At 46.0% G+C, this 20,901-nt stretch overlaps 1 protein-coding gene and 1 long non-coding RNA gene across 2 annotated transcripts in view; both read left to right on the forward strand.

The window, feature by feature from the left end:
• The first annotated feature begins 117 nt into the window (after positions 1 to 117).
• LOC143490257 (uncharacterized) lies at positions 118 to 11,598 on the forward strand. Its single transcript, XR_013124911.1, has 3 exons — positions 118 to 305; positions 8,598 to 8,958; positions 10,126 to 11,598. It is a non-coding gene; the product is annotated as an uncharacterized LOC143490257 (long non-coding RNA).
• Positions 11,599 to 14,842: 3,244 nt separating this feature from the next.
• arhgap24 (Rho GTPase activating protein 24) overlaps positions 14,843 to 20,901 on the forward strand; it is a 129,650-nt gene continuing 123,591 nt past the window's right edge. The window contains exon 1 of the mRNA XM_076988933.1: positions 14,843 to 15,370. The gene's annotated coding sequence lies outside the window, so the exon portion shown is untranslated. The remainder of the gene's footprint in view (positions 15,371 to 20,901) is intronic.

The raw sequence follows: 20,901 nt of genomic DNA on the forward strand, positions 1-20,901 counted from the left end.
TGCTGTGAACGGAACAATAGATCCGATCAGTGGCGGCTCGTCAGTAGGGGGCGCTGGTGCGCCGTCCCATCAAATTACCGAAATAATACGTGAAGGTCCTTAAACGTTTGGCAAACACCTGATGTGGAGAAGCACTTTAACTCGATGTTGAACGGTTTACATTTCAGGTTGGCACATAATTTCTTACAAATTAAGGAAAATTTGGTTTTATCCTCACAAATCCGCACATTTACAAACAAACCCCTTCACGTTCGGTGGAAGAAAAGGGGGTAAAGGAGCTTGGAGCGGACAGACCCAATTTCAGGGTTCGTACGGCTGCTTGAAATACTCGAAAATGTTGAATTTTAATGTTGCATTTTCCAGATTTAAAACCGGTGAACCTGGCCATTTATTGCAATTCAGTCCCACCAGGATTTCGCGGGCCTTTTTTGTGATTGTTGCGGGCTAAAATGTTTGATGTTGCGGGTGTTTTTCAAAAAAATTGCGATGGAAGTTGCGGTGTGTTTTTGCTTTTTTGTGAGTACAATAGGGAGTAAATGTTGTATGGTTTTCTCTATTTAGTAGTCCATTTTAATTATCTAGTTACCTATTTATTCAGGGTTGCCAACTTTTCAAGATCGCTTGAAGTGAGATTTGAACCTGGGGGGGGGGGGGGGGGTGGCGAACATTAATTGTTGACGGGGGGGCGGGGTTAGCCAACGTAAGTTGTTACCGGGTGGCCTGTAAAATGGACACAAATTAAGTATTATATCGAGATCGATCGCCAGTGGTTGGCGCCAGAGCGAACTAGTAACTCATAGATATGGATCAGAGATAAATAAACTTTATCTCAGACCCTCGCCACTTACGTGCGCTGCAGTGACTTCGCGGACTACCGTTGCATTGTGGGGAATGTAGTGTTTGTGCGTGCAAAACACCATCGGGCGGCTGTGGTCTGCGGGCCGGTTCTAATAGTAATTAAATATCATCCAGGGGGCCATAGATAATCAATTCGCGGGTCGGATCTGGACAGTTTATCCCCGCTTTCATGTAGTGTACCGGGATACTACTTTTCCCGATCTTTTTGCCGTTATTTTCGTCGCTCATGCTGCTTTCAGTCTGCTCCTCTTGAACGTATATACGGAAGTAAGGCGGGAGTTTGTCGACGTCACATCAATACGACATCAGTGATTGGTCAAATTTGCGGGAAAGTTGCGGTGATTGGCTGAAGTTACAACACCGCCCTGAATTCGCGAGGTTTGCTTGAAGTTGCGTTGAAGTTGCAAATCGCAACATCGCGACTTTCTGGAGGGTCTGGCAATTGCATATTTAGCCAAGTCAATTTGAATTGGATGTTCTATGTGCAATGTCTGTTAGAGCCACCAGAGGTCACTACAACCTAATAAGAACATTTGACGCTGTCTAATGAAACATATTCAACATGTGCCTTGTGTAACAGCTCGTTTTCCACTGGTCATAAATACGTAGTGCTGAAATATATTTTTACCATAAAAGATGAGCCATGTTTAAATGCATAAAAGAGTCTGAGCTTCAACACTGTAAATCCAGACTCTTTGCTTGAACAGTCTGGCTGGTGTTGGATTACACAATCAGTAAAATAACAAAGTTTCGTGTTAGATGGTGAGAATCATCGTGGATGTGCGACTGTGGGTTTCGTTATTTATGAAACTTTTGGGGAAGAGAAGCAACTTATCTTCTTTCTTTCCTCTCACTTCTGCTTTCTTTCTGTCTCTGGGAGCTTCTGCGTCCATGTGTGTGTGTTCATCTGTGCAGCACACCCCTACGTACATACGTGTGTGTGTGTTTGTGGGTCTGTATATGTGTGTGTGTGAGGGTGGGTCTGTGTGTTTGTGTGGGTCTGTATATGTGTGTGTGTGTGTGGGTCTGTGTGTTTGTGGGTCTGCATATGTGTGTGTGTGTGTGTGTGTGTGTGGGTCTGTGTGTTTGTGGGTCTGCATATGTGTGTGTGTGTGGCCATCCTAGCAACACAGCAGTAAAAAATATATTAGTGTCTCTTCTTCAAACCTGACGCCCGTGTGTGTTTAATGCCTTGTGTAACACAATGTATTCAAGCAGAGAATGCAAAGATATGCTCTCTCTCTCTCTCTCTCTCTGCTCTTTGTTGCTGTTTCCTTTCTGTCAAAGTTTGGCATACTATTCTTAGTTGTCCCTGTCTGCTGAGTACGTGTCTATCCCAACATGCAGACAGACTGGCACCCAGCTCCAGAAGTTCAGACTGCCCACACTGGTACCGCAGACCACACCGCAGAACAGTCTGTGTTCACATGCTGTTTACTACACATCACACAATTAAAAAACCTGAACGAACACGTGTGCTTGTAATCTCACATGTACCATGAGGTAACAAATGTAGCTTATAATGCTAAATAATACTTACAAAAGTAATAATTCACGAATCACATTAAGACAGGTCTAGAAATATCTTTTCACTCTATGAAGTGACTCAAATCGGAGGTTATTTTTCAGGGCTGTGTGAACATGTATGTCACATCTTTTCAAATGACCATGCGAGACAAGAACTGTCAGATTAGAATCCACGAGGCTTCCGTCCAAAAACCAAAATCTGAGGACAGAGACAGAAAGCATGAAGATACGTATCTGTTAAAGCTGGGTAGCGTATGCATGTGTTACTCTGGCGATATCCCATCTGATGTAGTTTGTCTGTTGTAATATGAATTCTGTGCAGTACTTTATATTGTATTGATGCAGAATTGGTAGTCATAGTAAAGATATTTCTACGTATTAAATATTTCTGTATATGTCTTGCCAATTAATGTTCTCTGCACCTTTGGATCTGAGATGATGTGCTTCAGTGTTCCCGTCTGTCGTATCGCAGCACCACTAGATGATAATCTCCTCCCTAACGATACCCAAGCACAGGAAACATCATTAAGCATATAAAAAAATAGTGGCTCACTCTGCCGATAAGGTGCTTGACCAACGTATGGCGTCCTCTTTTGGGGAAAACACGCCATTGCACTTAAATCACACCTAAGGGTTTAGTAGCTCCATATTTCATATGGGTTACATTGACATTCACATTATGAGAAACAATTTGTACAGTCCACCAGTGGTTATGTGCAGTCCTGTGCTATCGGCCTTTGAACCTTCCATCAGTGATCAGCGTGTGACCACAGTGGTACTGTGGCCAAAACGTTTGTGGGTGTTGGAGTGCTGTCAACCCACCAGTGACACCCACTAGAATATCAGTGTCAGTGCTGTAGTGGGAAGGGACCACCACCCAAAGGGTATCTGGTTGTAGTCTGGGCTTGGGACAGAAACTCAGTGGCACTGAAAGGCTAAAGGTCAGCTGACAAACTGTTTGTGCCATCCCGTACGCTACAGGTATCAAATGGACCTGGATACAGGTATCTGAACCAACAGATGAGAGTAGAGAAGAGTAGAACTGATGTTTGGACACACTAGCTCGTGTGTGTGTGTGTGTGTGTGTGTGTGCTTCATTCTATACTGACTTCCGTTCTGTGGCGCAGCTGCAAATCGTAAACAAATAAATCGCTTTAATCTCCAGAAAGATCTTGTAAACAAACACGTGAGAAACAGGAAGTCTCAGATCACTGCACAGAGGGTTCAGAGTGGATCAGGGGCGGACGACTCCCTCCGAGGGCCCCAACGCCAGCTTCGGCCCCGTGTCTCGGGCTTTCTGCGGCTTCCTGTCCTTTCCCTTTCATTGCAGTCCGAGCTCAAGCTAATTTCCAGCCATCCATTAATCCCAGAAGAGCTCGGACGGACCAGCCGAGACACATCTGTTCTTCACGGTCACGCTGTGTCACCAAACCAGTAAACAGAACCCAGATCAAGCATCGATCTACCTTATGTGAATCAGCTGGTGCATGCAGCGTACCCAACATCAGGCTCTTGCATGCAGGCCCTTATTTATAATAGCATGGAGCCGTTGTTTACGAGGCCAACATTGGCCCCTTTGCTCAGTGCTGTGAGCTTGACTGTCTGCTGTTTGTTTTGGGAACTGACACTAGAACGTTTTTCCATATGACATCATAATGCCAAATGATCTTATCACAGACTTTTATTGCTCCATGAAGTGGGCATTTTTCTGAAAAGCTATGACTTATTTTGAAATATAACCGTTAATGTCCCAAAACTGAAACCAATCTAACACATCCAAGCAAAAAAATAGGTGGGGATGGTGTATTTCACAATGTTGTGGATGGGGATGATGATGTGTTTGGGAATGTCGTGGATGGGGATGATGTGTTTGGGAATGTTGTGTATGGGGATGATGTGTTTGGGAATGTTGTGTATGGGGATGATGTGTTTGGGAATGTCGAGGGTGAGGATGATGTGTTTGGGAATGTCGTGGATGGGGATGATGTGTTTGGGAATGTCGTGGATGGGGATGATGTGTTTGGGAATGTCGAGGGTGAGGATGATGTGTTTGGGAATGTCGTGGATGGGGATGATGTGTTTGGGAATGTCGTGGGTGAGGATGATGTGTTTGGGAATGTCGTGGGTGAGGATGATGTGTTTGGGAATGTCGTGGGTGAGGATGATGTGTTTGGGAATGTCGTGGGTGAGGATGATGTGTTTGGGAATGTCGTGGGTGAGGATGATGTGTTTGGGAATGTCGTGGGTGAGGATGATGTGTTTGGGAATGTCGTGGGTGAGGATGATGTGTTTGGGAATGTCGTGGGTGGGGATGATGTGTTTGGGAATGTCGTGGGTGGGGATGATGTGTTTGGGAATCCTGGAGGAGTCCTGGTACATGTGACCTCATGAGCACAGATGCTATCACCAAACCAGCACATTCCTGCCTTTCTCCCTGGCAACAGTAAACAAGGATGCAGTACCCCTGCTGCACTCTTAAGCCTGGTTTATACTCGACGCGCCGCGAGCGGCGCGAGGGTCCGCGCGGCGAAAATGACGTAATCGCTGTGGCTCCGCCCGTGCGCGAGGGCCTCGCGCGCTGTCGCGGCGCGAGGTCGTGCACCTCTAGAATTTTGTAACTTCGCGCGCGCGCCGCGCTTCAGCGCGATGGACAAAGTCATGTTTGCCGGGTTCATACACCTATACAAGGTGGAATTAAAGCACTTGTACGTCACTTTAAAGGTCCATTTCAATATTTCCCAGCACGTTAAACTTAATTAATTTAAATATTTATACATATACTCGAAATGAATCGAAATAATTCGCTTTTTTATCACATTATTTAATGGTTGTTTATTTTCAAAACGCCCAATCTTAACGTCTTCACGTTCTCTCATGTTTCGTCCTGGAATTACAAGAGGCTCGTATTTGTTAACGTAATTTCAACATTTTAATGTACTTTAGCCTAAATTCCAGCACTTTTCAAACCTGAAACACAAAGCAACATTAAAATGCGTCAGGTAAATGTTCATTCCCTTTTTTTTGAGGGGTGTTTCTTTATACTACCACATATAGTTTCGGACAACATTTCAAAGTCATATTTATGTTTGATGCCTGGTGTATATATACCAGGGGTACTCAACTGGCGGACCGCGGTCCGGATCCGGACCCGAACGCAGTCCTGTCCGGACCCAATCTCATTCCTGATTAACTGGATACGGACCAAAACAAAATCGTAGCATTTATTTCAGGGCTATTGAAAAAACACTCCGTCACGAGTGTTACGTTTGCCACCCCCGCTCAACAACAAGCCTGCCTGGTTGATGCTTCGCGAGCGGCGCGAGGGTCCGCGCGGCGACAATGACGTAATCGCTGTGGCTCCGCGTGTGCGTGAGGGCCTCGCGCGCTGTCGGTTCGAGAGGTCGTGCACCTCTCGAATTTTGTAACTTAAACATAATTAAGTTAAATATTTATACATATACTCGAAATAATTCGCTTTTATCACATTATTTAATGGTTAGTTATTTAAAAAACGCCCAATCTTCACATCTTCACGTTCTCTCATGTTTCGTCCTGGAATTACAAGAGGCTCGTATTTGTTAACCTAATAAAAGAGAACTATTCAGCTATTTGTTGTGAAACCAAGTAGTTACAATTTCAAGCATTTTAAAGTACTTTAACCTAAATTCCAGCACTTTTCAAACCTGAAACATATAGCAACATTAAAATTGGTCAGGTAAATGTTCATTACCCTGCTTTGAGGGGTGTTTCTACCACATATCGTTTCGGACAAAACGCCTATCGTTTCGGAGAACACTGCAGTGACGCTCGCGAAAGTATAAACGCCTCCACCGTTCGCGCACCGTCCCCCCCCCCGCTCAACAACTTACGTTCGCCACCCCCGCCGCACCGGACCTCAGGGCACAGGTATCTGCCAAAATTGGACCGCGGACAAATTTAGTTGAGTACGCCTGATATATACGGTCTCTGGTCAGGTAAAATGTTCTTTCACCGGTTTTGCAGGGGTTTTTTATTCTCCACTGCCACCTATCGCCACCTATCGTTTCGGAGAACACTGCAGCGACGCTCGCGACGTTCGCGAAAGTATAAACGCCTACACCGCTCGCGCAGGGTCGCGCGAGGTGGGCGGAGCCGCGCGCTACAGTCACTCGCGAAAGTATAAACCAGGCTTTAGACGAAGGCTGTCAGGTTCAGGAGGATGACCTTTGACCTTCTGTCCTCTCTGACCGCCTACAGGCCCAGCTGTGAACCTTAACCTCTAGTGACCTTGTTGGGGAGATACTGGCTCCTTAGAATGACACACAGGTCAAAGCCTCTGAGATGTGAAGTTCATGGGAACAGGGACATGAGTCAGGCACACACTCCTACACTCAGACACTTCCCCTCACTTACACACACACACACACACACCCTCAAACGTGCAGCCAGAGAGTTCATAGCATTTGAGGTCACTGCTGCGTTTTGCTTATTCTTGTTGTTTGACGTCATAAGCAAGCAGACGTGTCCTCACAGCAGACGGCTGATCACACACACACACCAGGTGCGTCGTATCGTGTCTGAGAGAGAGCTGATTGGCCACACACCTGCCATCTGCGGCAGCTGATGTCATGAGCAGTACACGCAGGCAATAGGTGAGTCAGTCTCATGGGAGCACCGGGTCATGGGGTCGTTTCCCAGGTGACCACAGCTCCAGCTTCCTGCTCACTGCTCATGTACTTGAGGAAAGATGTGCACCCACTCCCCCCCAAAACTCCGCCCACCACAGCCTTCACAACATACTACACCCACCCACCCCCCCAAAACTCCACCCACCACAGCCTTCACAACATACTACACCCACCCACCCCCCCAAAACTCCACCCACCACAGCCTTCACAACATACTACACCCACCCACCCCCCCAAAACTCCGCCCACCACAGCCTTCACAACATACTACACCCACCCACCCCCCAAAACTCCGCCCACCACAGCCTTCACAACATACTACACCCACCCACCCCCCAAAACTCCGCCCACCACAGCCTTCACAACATACTACACCCACCCACCCCCCAAAACTCCGCCCACCACAGCCTTCACAACATACTACACCCACCCACCCCCCAAAACTCCGCCCACCACAGCCTTCACAACATACTACACCTACCCACCCCCCAAAACTCCGCCCACCACAGCCTTCACAACATACTACACCTACCCACCCCCCAAAACTCCGCCCACCACAGCCTTCACAACATACTACACCCACCCACCCCCCAAAACTCCGCCCACCACAGCCTTCACAACATACTACACCCACCCACCCCCCAAAACTCCGCCCACCACAGCCTTCACAACATACTACACCCACCCACCCCCCCAAAACTCCGCCCACCACAGCCTTCACAACATACTACACCCACCCACCCCCCCAAAACTCCGCCCACCACAGCCTTCACAACATACTACACCCACCCACCCCCCCAAAACTCCGCCCACCACAGCCTTCACAACATACTACACCCACCCACCCCCCCAAAACTCCGCCCACCACAGCCTTCACAACATACTACACCCACCCACCCCCCCAAAACTCCGCCCACCACAGCCTTCACAACATACTACACCCACCCACCCCCCCAAAACTCCGCCCACCACAGCCTTCACAACATACTACACCCACCCACCCCCCCAAAACTCCGCCCACCACAGCCTTCACAACATACTACACCCACCCACCCCCCCAAAACTCCGCCCACCACAGCCTTCACAACATACTACACCCACCCACCCCCCCAAAACTCCGCCCACCACAGCCTTCACAACATACTACACCCACCCACCCCCCCAAAACTCCGCCCACCACAGTCTTCACAACATACTATACCCACCCACCCCCCAAAACTCCGCCCACCACAGCCTTCACAACATACTACACCCACCCACCCCCCAAAACTCCGCCCACCACAGCCTTCACAACATACTACAAAACTCCGCCCACCACAGCCTTCACAACACACTACACCCACCCGCCCACCACAGCCTTCACAACACACTACACCCACCCAACCCACACCAAATACTCCACCCCACACACCTCAATTACCCCACCCAACCTCCCCACAACAGCCTACCCCATCCTACTCCACCCACCCCAACACACTGTGTTATTTTCTATCCTCACTGGTGTCTAATGACCATCTAATAACAGCTCATCTTCTTCATTTACAGACCAGGGCTCAGGAAACATGTTGTTTTAACTTTCTGGCCCTCAGACTCCCCGTCCTCACTCCAGCTCGTCCCTGAGGAGACATTCCTCACTGTCTCCTGATAGCCACAGACAGCAGGAAGACATTTAACAGAGCCAACTGTTTTGAACCCCCACAGTACCGCCCCAGCAGGGGGGCTCCTGGATCAGCCTGCGTGCTGGCCGCGTTCTCTGCGTGTGCTGCTGAGCGATCTGTGTCTACAGGAGTGCAGGACGTCTTCTGGATCACCAGTCACGTCTGTGTGGTTCAGTCTGAGCAGACCTGCACCTGAACTCGGTCTCACTAGTCTGGACTTCCTCTTTAGCTCAAGCCTGCAAGCAGAGGTGATTACCGTGAACTGGATGATCACACGAGGAATTTTACTCTATATGTCCTGTATGTGTGGTACTGTTTCAAGAGATGTTCTGAAGGCGCTGATTGGCTGAAGTGTGTAAGCACTCTCTCAGGCCTATTAATACTCGAGTTTATACAGATATATGAATTCAGTGGTAGGAAGATTTTGAATGTTCTTTTTAACACTAGAGGGCACTAGGGCATCAAATTTATTTTCAGAATGTATCTCACTGACTTTACAGTTACAGTAGATTTGCAGTTACGACATTAAAACAAATCCCCAAGATATATAATCCAGATATATAGTAGCCAAGATATATAAACAAATGATTTGTAATAGCATAAGTGAGCTGGAACAGGCCGTGTGTAGCATGTGAACGCAGTTTCTCTCGTTTCACACAGTAGTCTGCAGATGGGTGGCATCCATACACTCTAAACAACAGGTCATGTGACCTCCAGCTCTCCTTGAGAATTGTGGGAAACATAACGAACAGCTGCTGCACAGTGCTTATCCAAGCTAGCCTGGCCAGTTTGACTAATCATCGTTACTATGGCGATTAATTAATGACCCAGGTTTCTGGAATCCCAAGTCTTTTCTGGAGGTTATAGAAGAGGGGCGGGCCCAGTGTTTGTGACCACACCCTCTGAGCGGTGTTTAAGAAGGCCACAACGATCCAGTTTCAGTCGTGCAGAAGTGCTTCTAATGAAAGCCACGCGGTGCCTGGGCCTGGATTTAAGCTTAATGAAGTGTACTGAAACGGACCAATATTGTTAAAGAACCAAAAGGAAATTTGTTCATTTTAACTCAAATGAGTGTATTAAGAAATGAGGTGTAACTGCTCGCTGGTGTGATGTCAGCTCAGTGCCTCTTCTGTAGTCTTACAATATTGAAATAGAGAGAGTTGGGCAGGAAAAACTATTTTAGTGTTGCTGATTTCTATATGACTACACTACCCATATAGGCCTCATGACTACACTACCCATATGTTTACACCCTTATGACTACAATACCCATGTGATTATACCCATAAGACTACAACACCCATGTGAATATACCCTTAAGACTACAATACCCATGTGATTATATCCATATATCTATCAATTATCCTCTGCCTCTATGATTACACCCTTATGATCCCCATTTGTCTGCACTGCAGGTCTACACGTCCTCCAGGTGAATGTACCTTCAGCATTAGTTGAAACGTTGAGGTCCACTGGAAGGCTTGCAGGACCAGGTGCAGGTCTGAGCGTGAAGATGAACCGTGAGAAGGTGTGTCTCAAACCGCCGTTGTGCATCTCCGAGGTTTCGCTACAGTGGAGACCCAGCTGAGCTTCCTGGGTGTCTGCGTGGCTGTGTGGTCGTACAGCTGATGGAGGAGAAGATGGTAAAGACATCAGGGCCTCTGACTCCTGACATAATGGAAGAAGAGAGGGAGGAGCCTCGTGCACACAGGGTTCATAGAGCCTGTTAAACTCCAAGAACAGTTTGGCAATTTCAGTCTGTGATTAGACTTATTTTGTTATAAAGTTAAAATGACTGTGAGTTTGTACTTTTAGCATTAAACAAGGGCCAAATCTTCTTCAGTTCTCCTGCCGTGCAGACAGGCCTGGGGCCGCTAGTTCTGGTCCTGGTTAACATCTCCGTCTGTACCACGCAGTCTTGTCAAGGCCCACAGCACAGCGTTCCTCTCACTTTAGATGGAGAGCACTACTCTTCCAAGTATGTTTTAGTTTGTTTGATCATTTGATTTATTTTGTCCACTGGGTTCTAAGGCAGCGTTGCTCTGAAGATGATGTGTGTTGTTAGCTGTTACTGTGTTTCTGCGCCTCACAGCCGGCTGGATAAGAGCATGTTATAACACCCGGGGTCTGGGTTTGAGGCACCAACAGAGCAACTCTTTAATCCCAGAGCAGTTCATTTAATCCCAAAGCAGCTCTTTAATTCCAAGCCCACGCACACACTGTCTCCACACCTAGCTCCTCTTCTGTACAGTTATTGAGTCAAAAAATTATTGAGTTCTTCCTGCCATAAACGTGATGGTGGGTTGTTTGAGTTATTAAAATTGTTTTGTTCTTCCTGCCATAAACGTGATGGTGGGTTGTTTGAGTTATTAAAATTGTTTTGTTCTTCCTGCCATAAACGTGATGGTGGGTTGTTTGAGTTATTAAAATTGTTTTGTTCTTCCTGCAATAAACGTGATGGTGGGTTGTTTGAGTTATTAAAATTGTTTTGTTCTTCCTGCCATAAACGTGATGGTGGGTTGTTTGAGTTATTAAAATTGTTTTGTTCTTCCTGCCATAAACGTGATGGTGGGTTGTTTGAGTTATTAAAATTGTTTTGTTCTTCCTGCAATAAACTTGATGGTGGGTTGTTTGAGTTATTAAAATTGTTTTGTTCTTCCTGCAATAAACGTGATGGTGGGTTGTTTGAGTTATTAAAATTGTTTTGCGCTGTTCTGCGTTAGATCATCTGATGGACACTTGGCCCCAGTTGGTGTAGCTATGACAACTCATCTAATATTTCTCTATGACAATGAAATGAACAACATGGTGCACCCCTCCCCCACCCTTTGTGTTCGAGAGTGCATTTGTGTTTTGTGTTAGCATATCTCTGTATCTGTGTGTGTGTATTGTGAAACAGGGGTGGGTTTGTTTGGGTGGAATTCAGCAGTCTGCCCAGACTACAGATTGATGTCTATCTACATAGTCATTTTTCATACATCACATAATTCTATAATGAAGTACAGATCTAGTTGTGCAGCTACAAAATATATTAGCATAAGACAGATACAGCATTCATTTGAAATCCACCAAGAGACACTCAGAGTAAAGTATACTGTTCTGGTATAGATTGGAGTAAAGTTATACTGTTCTGAAATAGAGTGAAGTAAAGTATACTGTTCTGGTATAGATTGGAGTAAAGTTATACTGTTCTGAAATAGAGTGAAGTAAAGTATACTGTTCTGGTATAGATTGGAGTAAAGTTATACTGTTCTGGAATAGAGTGAAGTAAAGTATACTGTTCTGCCATAGAGTGGAGTAAAGTTTACTGTTCTGGTATAGAGTGGAGTAAAGTATACTGTTCTGCTATAGAGTGGAGTAAAGTATACTGTTCTGCTATAGAGGGGAGTAAAGTATACTGTTCTGCCATAGAGTGGAGTAAAGTATACTGTTCTGGTATAGAGGGGAGTAAAGTATACTGTTCTGCTATAGAGGGGAGTAAAGTATACTGTTTTGCCATAGAGTGACGTAAAGTATACTGTTCTGGGGTGAGTTTCCCAAAACAATCTTAGTGCTAAGTACTTCTTAACCTCGTATGTAAGAACGAGGTTACGAAGTACTTAGCGCTAAGAACGTTTTGGGAAACTCACCCCTGGTATAGAGTGGAGTAAAGTATACTGTTCTGCTATAGAGTGGAGTAACGTATACTGTTCTGGTATAGAGTGGAGTAAGGTATACTGTTCTGCTACAGAGTGGAGTAAAGTATACTGTTCTGCTACAGAGTGGAGTAAAGTATACTGTTCTGGTATAGAGTGGAGTAAAGTATACTGTTCTGGAATAGAGTGGAGTAAAGTATACTGCTCTGCTATAGAGTGGAGTAAAGTATACTGTTCTGGAATAGAGTGGAGTAAAGTATACTGTTCTGGTATAGAGTGAAGTAAAGACTACTGTTCTGTAGGGCTGGACCCGAATATTCGGATATTCGGTCATTGAGTAGGTATTCGGTTTTTAATTTTGGTATTCGGATATTCGTGTTTTTTTTTCTTAGCTCCGCCTCACTCTAACGTTACAGTTCCGTTCAGGTTAATGGCGGTATATGAGAGGCAAAATGCATTAGGTATTAGGTATTTTTAATGTGTGTGCTCCGTTATTAAATTTGGCGTTTGTTTAGGCTTCCCTGTAATCTATAATAATTTAATATTGATTTCTTTTGAAGTTATTAAATGTTTGTTGTTTACAGAATGTTTCTCCCCACGTCTCATGTCTTTTTTGTGTTTCCCCCCCGATTTTTTCGCTGCGCACATCGGCCCAGTGTCCGCGGCGGCTGCTCCGCTGCGCAAGCCGGCCCAGTGAATAGCTGTGTTTTTGTGTTTTAGTACTTGGGTTATACTTGAAACAAAAAAAATCGTTTGTCCAGAAAGTATTTTATATTCTTAAACATTGTTAATTATATTACAGTGGACGAAAGTCATTGTAAACTGTGTTGTTGTTGGCCGATTTCAGTTTAATGATGTGCAGTGCGTAGCTAAATAGCTGTTTTTTGTGGTTTTGCACTTAAGCGGGAGGGGGAGCATAACACTCGTGACGGAGTTCAGCGCTATTTTCAATATTTTCAATAGCGCTGAAATAAATGCTCCGGTTTAAAATGAATTCTCCCGTCAAAATTAAGAAATATTTTTAACAATTCTGGGTCCGGATGGGATGGCATTTGGGTCCGTATACAGTTAATCAGGAATGAGATTGGGTCCGGACATGACTGCGTTCGGGTCCGGATCAGGACCGCGGTCCGCCAGTTGCCGACCCCTGGTTTAGAAAGTATTTTATATTCTTAATATAATCCGTTTTTAATCCGTCTTATTTAAAAACGAAGCTTCGGATATTCGCTTCGAAACAGTGCCGAATATCCGGAGCTCAAAAAACGCTATTCGGGCCAGCCCTACTGTTCTGCCATAGAGTGAAGTAAAGTATACTGTTTTGCCATAGAGTGAAGTAAAGACTACTGTTCTGGTATAGAGTGGAGTAAAGTATACTGTTCTGCCATAAAGTGAAGTAAAGTATACTGTTCTGAGTGATGTCATTGGCCTGGAGAAGATCATTGTGGCTGATGATTGACAGATGAGTGGGATGGAACACAATGGGGGAACATTTCCCTCCAGACCAGTGAGATTAAAGGCAGCACACACTGATTTGCCTTCATAATGTGTGAAACCGGCTTCATCACACATACTGTTAAAACTGGGACAGGCAAAGGTCCCTAGACACCAGAGAGGGGTACCTGTGGGACAGGTGAGGTAACTACCCTAGAGGGGTTCCTGTGGGACAGGTGAGGTAACTACCCTAGAGAGGTTCCTGTGGGACAGGTGAAGGTAACTACCCTAGAGGGGTTCCTGTGGGACAGGTGAGGTAACTACCCTAGAGAGGTTCCTGTGGGACAGGTGAGGTAACTAGAGGGGTTCCTGTGGGACAGGTGAAGGTAACTACCCTAGAGGGGTTCCTGTGGGACAGGTGAGGTTACTACCCTAGAGGGGTTCCTGTGGGACAGGTGAGGTAACTACCCTAGAGGGGTTCCTGTGGGACAGGTGAGGTAACTACCCTAGAGGGGTTCCTGTGGGACAGGTGAGGTAACTACCCTAGAGGGGTTCCTGTGGGACAGGTGAAGGTAACTACCCTAGAGAGGTTCCTGTGGGACAGGTGAAGGTAACTACCCTAGAGAGGTACATGCTCAGTCAGGTGGGTAGCAGCAGGTTTGGTGGAAATTGTGTGTTGAGGTAATTCTGGAGTCCAGAGTACTAAAGTCCTGCTAAACCTGTTCATTGTGTGTGTGTGTGTGTGTGTGTTTGTGTGTGTGTGTGTGTGTGTGTGTGTGTGTGTGTGTGTGTGTGTGTGTGTGTGTGTGTGGTTTCTTTAAGGAGTAAGTAAATGGATATTTGCAGGTAGTCAAAATTGTGTGTGTGTTTAGTGAGGGCACGGAGAGGAGATTTGTGTGTGTGTGTGTGTGTGTGTGTGTCAGTTGTCTAAGTGGAATATGAAACCACTCAGGGAGTGTGTGGGCTGTACTGAGCTCCCTCCTATCTCACACTTCCTCAAACAGCTTCCAGTTACCGCCCTGCTCTCTTTCTCTCTCTCTTTCGCTCTCTCTTTCTCTCTCCATCTCTCCCTCCCCCCTCTTGCTCTGTCTGTGCCTGACTGACTGTCTCTGTGAGAGCGAGGATTCCTCTCACTCGGGCAGTAAGCACTGCGTGTGTGTGTTTGGATTCCCTCGGCAGCAGGCAGCCTGTGTGTGTGTGTGTGTGTGTGTGTGTGTGTGTGTGTGGGGAGGGGGGCAGAGCTTTTGGGACCCATGTGGCACTGCTGAGAGCTGTCACACCCCCAGCACACACACCACCGCCCCCTGGAGACCCCTAGTATGCAGATGGTATGAGCTGTCAGGCGAAAAGTTTATGACAGCTCCTTCTCTCTCTCCTTCTCTCTCTCTCTCTCGTGCACTCTCTCGTTCCCTCTCTCCTTCTCTCTCCGGTTCTGTCGCGGCTGCCCCATGGACACTACGGCTCAAGCTTGCTGCTCCCTTACGTGACCGGAGCCCTTTCTCTGAAGCCGTGTAGCGTCTCAGCTACGGACGTATCGGCTGGACTGGGACGTTTGGCAGCTTACATCGGGTCTCCGAGGAGCGGACAAGCACAGGTAAGAGCACACAGGAGTATCTGATCACAGTGGGCTCCTTCGTCTATGTCAAAGTGCATTAAAAGTGTTTGTATGTGTGCATGTGTGTGTTTGATTATAAACACATGCTTTAGTGTATAAATGTAAGAGAGAGTTGTGGGACTGTGTGTGTGTGTGTGTGTGTGTGTGTGTGTGTGTGTGTGTGTGTGTGTGTGTGTGTGTGTGTGTGTGTGTGTGTGTTGGGTCATGAAGACATGCTTTAATGTGTAAATGTGAGACAGAGAGTGTTGTAGTTGTGTGTGTTGGGTTATGAAGACATGCTTTAATGTGTAAATGTGAGACAGAGTGTTGTGGTAGTGTGTGTGTGTGTGTGTGTTTGGTTACGAATACATGCTTTTCTGTGTAAGTAAGTGTGTGTGTGTGTGTGTGTGGACAAGCTGCAGCACATTATGGGTTATCATCTAGGTCTATGAGTCCCAAACGTACATAAGGGCTGTAATCAGTGTGTGATTGTGTGTGTGTGTGTGTGTGTGTGTGTGTGTGTGTGTGTGTGTGTGTGTGTGTGTGTGTGTGTGTGTGTGTAATCTTTGGCTGTATCTCATCTGTGAGTGGAGCTTTAGTTCAGTGAGCAGCTTGGTCAGCTTTTAGGAGTTTTGCACCTAATATAAAACGTTCTGCCTACGTAACCCTTTAGTGCATATGTATGTGTGTGTGTGTGTGTGTGTGTGTGTGTGTGTGTGTGTATACATATATAATGTGTGTGTGTGTGTGTGTGTGTGTGTGTGTGTGTGTGTGTGTGTGTGTTTACTACATATGTATGTGTTTATTAACTGTATTGGTGGCTCTCACACAAACCAAAAAAATAGAAAAATCCACTGACTGAAATTTGAATGTATTTGAATTTGAATGAGTATTTTTGAATGTGTCTGGAGTTCTTCACCAATCCCATTGGTGTCCTGTTCTCTGTTCTCACATCACAAATAAAAATAGTCAAATATCCCTGTGATAGTTTTATATGAGTGATGGTTTCATTTGCGTTCTTTCCTTGTTGATATGGTTGATCAAGCGTGCTGTGCTTGATTAACATGCTCACGTCTCTCTCTGCTGTACTAAAGGAAGCCAAAGTCAGAGGTCACCTGCGGTGTGCACCTAGACACGGACATTTCTAATGAGCTACGTAGCATGGCGCTAATGGCCAGTTTATTGTTCAGACTCATACTCTTGTCTCCTTGACGACAGAATGTATTCTCCCCAGAGCCGCTGCACCCGGGCCGACACAGGCCCGTTTCTTTAGGTCGTTCTTTAAAGTTCATTTAGTCGTGAGGTTGCGCGTTTGTTTTTTAACAAGTGCGTTTAAGAGTGTGTTAACAGACATGGTTAGGGGGGTGTTGTTTCTCAAGGCTAAGGTGTATTTATAGCACTTCATACGCAGTTCTGCGTTCTGCCTCACGCAGTGTTTGTGTCTCAGGGTTCAAATACAGTGGATGGTGTTTAATAGATGATTCATTACTCACACGCGGGAGTTTCTCTCTGGGGGGTAATTGTTGCTTGTTTACTAAAAATACTGCTTGGTCATTTTTATGTGAATGATTCAGCTGATTCATACACACACACACACACACACACACACACACACACACACACACACACACACACACACACACACACACACACACACACACACACACACACACACACACACACACACACACACACACACACACACACAGTGACTCTCTGCTGATCTCTGCTGGGCTGTTCTAGGTGTTTCAGTGTCCATAGCATTTCTGGGGACTGCACAGAACACCGCTGACCAGGGTTAAGGAGGGAGGGAGAGAGGGAGAGAGATAGAGGGAGAAAGAGAGCAAGAGAGAGAGAAAATAATAGAGCAGGAGAGAGTGGGAAAGGGATAGATAACTCGGAGAGATCAGGTTGCCATCGGCTACTGGAGCAAGAGGCAGTTGGCTTATGCATGGAGCTGTGTGTGTGTAAAGAGCCAGAGAGAGAGAGAGAGAAAGAGAGAGAGAGGCCCCACTGTATCAACACTCTCCAACTGGCAGAACACACCAACCAAATAAGTGTGTGTGAGTGAGGGAGGAGGGTTGTGTTTAATGGAGTTCCCAACAGTCTCACACAGACATGTCACAGCAGCCCAGGAGAGTGGAGGTGTGTGCTGCAGAATCTGGGATCAATGTGCTGTTTGGCAGAGAGAGAGAGAGAGAGAGAGAGAGAGGGGCACAGAGAGAGAGGCAGACAGACACAGACAGACAGAGAGGCAGAGAGAGAGAGAGAGAGACAGGGAGACACATGTGTGTGCATGTGTGTGTGTGTGTGTGTGTGTGTGTGGGGGGGGGGGGGGGGGGGTTCATGGTGCAGCTATTTATGGGAGTGATGATGAAGTCACTGGATCTCAGCCTCACTCTGATCTGTTCCATCACGCTACCTCATGACTCCTGTGGTTCCAGTAGTGTTTACAACCTTTGCTGTCAGAACCTCTGCGTTCTGCTCTACATGAGAACATACAGACAGAAGAATGTAACTGAACTTACGACACATCCATGACCAATGACCCAAAAACCCAGCACAGATGACCAGTTCTCCCCAGAGACACATGAACTGTGAACATTGCACAGAAAGCTAATGGTTTAACTTCAGGATTTAGGCAGTAAATGGTTTAACAGGAAGCTAGAATAAAAGTCATACTTCATGTTTTAGACAGTAAAGGGTTTAACAGTAGGCTAAAATAAAAGTCCTGTTTCTGAGTTACAATACTCCTTTTATTCTGTGAGATGCTTCCAAACCCAGGAACATGGTCTTCTCAGTCACGCCTTCATGGAGTAGGAGATCATTACATTTCATCGACAATGATAATATTCATGAGATTTAAAGTGAAATGGAATTAAAATAAAACACAGCAGATGGGACTCTTGTCCTTCCTGATGTGGAAACGTTACCTGTAATCAGGTAGTGTAACGACTTAGTGTACACAGGGCTAACAGCAGTGAGAGGCACATGCACCTGTTCCCAGGTCAGTGAAGTGTGTTGGTATTACAACAACCCTGTTAGTGATAACATCATTGAGGCACATGCACCTGTTCCCAGGTCAGTGAAGTGTGTTGGTATTACAACAACGCTGTTAGTGATAACATAACCGAGACACATGCTCTCTTCCAGAGGGAATGTCTTACACACACACACACACACACACACACACACAAATAGAACCTTTTTACAGGGTTCTTCTACGTGTTGTCAGGGCTGTGGGCAGACAGCACAGCTTTCTCAGTAACTCCTGTTATCTACGGCTACACCACTACAGTAGCACAGTTCACTATCGTCTCATATTTAACATGCAATCAACTGCGTTGGTGAGCTTAGCCGGGTGTGTCAGAAGGAACGTTAGCCGCAGCAGGGTTAGTCCTCAACACTGCCTGTCCTGAACACCGTACCAGCAGCCTGAACACGGTGGTGACCAGTGGAGAGGTGCCGGCCCCTGGGATGGTCTCACTGCGATGGTATCATCATGATGGTATCACTGTAATGGTATCATCATCATGTTCTCACTGTGATGCTCTCAGTGTAATGGTGTCACTGTAATAGTCTCACCATAATGGTCTCACTGTAACGGTCTCAATGTAATGGTCTCATCATGATGGTCTCACCATGATGGTCTCACTGTAACGGTCTCAATGTAATGGTCTCACCATGATGGTCTCACCATGATGGTCTCACTGTAACGGTCTCAATGTAATGGTCTCATCATGATGGTCTCACCATGATGGTCTCACTGTAACGGTCTCAATGTAATGGTCTCATCATGATGGTCTCACCATGATGGTCTCACTGTAACGGTCTCAATGTAATGGTCTCATCATGATGGTCTCACCATGATGGTCTCACTGTAACGGTCTCAATGTAATGGTCTCATCATGATGGTCTCACCATAATGGTCTCACTGTAACGGTCTCAATGTAATGGTCTCATCATGATGGTCTCACCATGATGGTCTCACTGTAATGGTCTCAATGTAATGGTCTCATCATGATGGTCTCACCATGATGGTCTCACTGTAACGGTCTCAATGTAATGGTCTCATCATGATGGTCTCACCATGATGGTCTCACTGTGATGGTCTTCCTGACAGCGGGGGAAGGACTTTCTGGACCTTCTGGAGTGATGTATCCACCCCTGTCATGCTCCCCCATTAATGTTACCACCAGCTCCCTCCATCGTCTGGAGAAGGGACGTGTGATGGTGGTGTTGGCGAACACCTGGAGCCCAATGGAGGATGGGTTCCCTTTTGAGTCTTGGTTCTCCCGAGGTTTCTTCCTATTCCCCACCATCATAGGGAGTTTTTCCTCGCCACTGTCGCCTTTGGCTTGCTCATTAGGGGTTTGGACCCATAGTATTGTTAACCTTGTAAATCCTGTAAAGCGCTTTGTGACATACAAATATATTTGATTTGATTTGATGTTGAAGATGACGTCAGTGACGTACTGTAGATGTTGAAGGTGACGTCAGTGATGTGCTGTATATGTTGAAGGTGACGTCAGTGACGTGCTGTAGATGTTGAAGGTGACATCAGTGATGTGCTGTTGAAGTTGTCATAAGTTTGCATTTGTTTGCTCTGACCCTACTGACGATGATGATGGTCTCTTTCTGGGGTATATAACCTTCTTCATCAAGGGGTAGTCTAGCAGTTCTGTAAATATATGATGTGGATGCTGTATTGTATCAGGATGAAATCAAAGTTTACTGTGAGGTACTATAACCATTGATGTACTACAGTAGTACAGTGATATAGTTCTGTGAGTTGAGTAGCATGGTATAGAGCATAGGAATACTGTAATGGTCTCAGTGGGATGGTCTCACTGTATTGTTTCAGTGGGATAGCCTCACTGTAATGGTCTCAGTGGGATGGTCTCACTGTATTGTCTCAGTGGGATGGACTCACTGTAATGGTCTCAGTGTGATGGTCTTACTGTAATGGTTTCACTGTAATGGTCTCACTGTAATGTCTCAGTGGGATGGTCTCACTGTAATGGTCTCAGTGTGATGGTCTTACTGTAATGGTCTCACTGTAATGTCTCAGTGGGATGGTCTCACTGTAATGGTCTCACTGTAATGGTCTCAGTGTGATGTTCTTACTGTAATGGTCTCACTGTAATGTCTCAGTGGGATGGTCTCACAGTAATGGTCTCAGTGTGATGGTCTCACTGTAATGGTCTTATTGTGATAGTGTCCCTGGTTTTCCTTTGATGTGGTTTCTGTATTATCTCGGCTGCGGGGGGGTTTGTAGGGGTTTGTTAGGTCTGATCTCTATGACCTCTGCACATGACCTGATGAGCTGATCCAGCAGTAGCACCTGATCCTGCATACCACCGTATTAACGGAGTCATGTATGTGTATTCATGTTTATGAATCACTGCTAGTAAAGGTATATGGCAGTATGTTTGTGTTTGGGGAGGCGTAATTATTTGTGTAATGCATGTATTACGATGTCTGTGCTCTGTGTTGGTGTGTGTATGTACTTACATGTGTTTCCATGACAA

This window comes from Brachyhypopomus gauderio, unplaced genomic scaffold, assembly GCF_052324685.1.
Source record: "Brachyhypopomus gauderio isolate BG-103 unplaced genomic scaffold, BGAUD_0.2 sc64, whole genome shotgun sequence".
NCBI classification, from domain to species: domain Eukaryota; kingdom Metazoa; phylum Chordata; class Actinopteri; order Gymnotiformes; family Hypopomidae; genus Brachyhypopomus; species Brachyhypopomus gauderio.